General features: G+C 32.3%; 1 long non-coding RNA gene across 1 annotated transcript; it reads right to left on the bottom strand.

Annotated features, from left to right (window-relative positions):
- Window positions 1-240: 240 nt before the first annotated feature.
- Window positions 241-1,941, bottom strand: LOC120071758. The gene is made up of 3 exons (XR_005480335.1): window positions 1,803-1,941; window positions 892-1,032; window positions 241-794 (listed from the first exon to the last, which is right to left on the bottom strand). It is a non-coding gene; the product is annotated as an uncharacterized LOC120071758 (long non-coding RNA).
- Between the last annotated feature and the right edge of the window lie 339 nt (window positions 1,942-2,280).

Raw genomic sequence — 2,280 nt, 5'->3', positions numbered from 1 at the left:
ATAAGTTTGATTCAAATACTTTATAAAATAAGTTCAATTGTTGAAGCTTATTCAATACTTTAATGGAAATGACTAATGAATAGATTATGTATAAAAGAGAAGATACATTGAGTGCAAAATTTTCACTAAGAAGAAGGAGGATGTCTATAATATACCTAACCAGTCAAAGGTGAAAACCTTTCAATGTCAAAACCCATCAAATTCACATGAATTATAGGTCTCCACGATAAAACTTCATTTTTCCTACATATAACTAGGTAAGTCACTCACTTCCATATTGTGAAACTATAAACATTCATGTTGAAATTCTAATAAATGTTAAGTACAAGCACAAGCAAAATAAGCCTCTTTCACTCAAGAGAAAATCCTTCATCTGAGTTCGAATATTCTTCAACTTTGATTTCCACAGTTGGTTGCCTAGTTTTCCAAAATTGTAAGTAGTTCATATCGTAATACATAATCAAAATTTGTTCAAACTTCCAAGAATAAAGGTATGCCACAAACATGCACCTTAAACTTGACTTTACGACTCTCTATCGACTAGGCCAACTCGAAGTGATCACCAATTTTATAGAACAAGATGATAATGGTAAACATCATATGGCAACGATTAGATCGATGCAAATACAAACAAATTCGCAACGTTTCAAACCCCATGTTGATGTATTTTTACCTTGTAACAATTCTCCAACATTATACTCTTAACTTCTGATACTTGAGTCTTCACTTTGATCAACTTTCCGATCTCTTCTGTATGCTCAATGATATATTTCATGCACTCTTTCATAATTGGCCTGCAAAATATGAGCAAGAATATGCCTCCTGATACCGCACTAAGGCAAATACACCCGAACGCAATCAAAATAAAAAAAATTTCGTGTTTGAATTTACCAAAGTCCTTATTGAGACTTTTCATAATAGCAGTATCGGATTTACCGCCTCCATATCTTTTTCTAAAGTCGGCTTTCATCTGTTCAAATAAGGTTATAGATATCTGCTTACTGAGAGATTTTTTTGCCACAACATAGTAAGCTGCAAAATTCCATGAAGGTACCATTTATATGGTATTAAAACAAGACAGAGTCCCTTAAATTCATGCAACAAAAATTATTGCACCAAAAAATTCAAGACATTAAACAGGAAAATTCATTAAATCGATCAGTAGTTAGCATAAAAGAAAGGGAGAGAATCTACACTTCTTGGATCAGAAATTTGGTGCACATTCCTTACTTCAACACTTGAAAATTGTAATGGAGGTGAGCATATGACAAACTTGATGTGATGACGGATGGACACAAGATTTCTTTTAGATTTTAATCACATAAAAACATTATTAACTGCTGAATTCATCAATAAAAAAATTCTTAAAAAGGTCAAACACAAACTATATAGATTAAGGTCAATAGAAAATCATATAAACAAACAATTAGAGGCAAAAACATATGCAGGACCTTAAAAATTTTCCACAGATCATTTATTATCGAGCTGGAATTACATAATCATCTTTCATAGAGATAAATACACAACCAAAACCAGAAAACTTCACAACACACCTATAAAAACCCCTCTATATTCCTCCAATTTCTCAAGTATCACAAATTTCAGCAAAAAAATAGAACGAATTCAACCTCAGATCTAAAGAAAAACTCAATGGAGAATCAAGATTTTTTTTTTTTAAAAAAAAAAAAAAACCTTTGGTCGATATGGAAAGAAGCATTTAAATCCTCATCATCTCTATTAAAACCATTCCAAAAAGGGAAGAACAAAAACATATAAAGAAAAAATGCCATAAATTGTCAAACCTTGCACATCGGAATGGTAAACCTCGAGTCAATATGCATAACAATTGATCGGCGTCAAATCATACACACTCAAATAAACCGACACTATTCCACTCTTCTTCTTTGACATCATTGAAAGTAGAGATATGAGAGAAATAAGAGGGGGGAGGGGGGGGGATCAAAGAATGTAACTGTTGGGATTGGTGTATTAATTCTCCGGGAGTCTCGTTTTTTTGTAAAGATACATATTGTTTGATGAATAAAATAATTGTTATTTAATTCTGGTATTTACTCATATCCAATAAACAAAGTTCCTTGGTTATCTTATGTGAACTTAAGCATATATATGTGATATATAAGTGGATCATGTCTTAAGTGATAACCTAAATAGGTCTGTAGTATAAGGATTAAGGTGTGATACCTGATCCTGGACACTACGGATACAACCCGCTTTGTAGAGCTTTGCAAGTGTTGTAAACTACTACAGATGGTAGATCCT

Source organism: Benincasa hispida, chromosome 2, assembly GCF_009727055.1.
Source record: "Benincasa hispida cultivar B227 chromosome 2, ASM972705v1, whole genome shotgun sequence".
Taxonomy (NCBI): Eukaryota; Viridiplantae; Streptophyta; class Magnoliopsida; order Cucurbitales; family Cucurbitaceae; genus Benincasa; species Benincasa hispida.
This window is presented reverse-complemented; position numbering and strand designations above follow the sequence as displayed.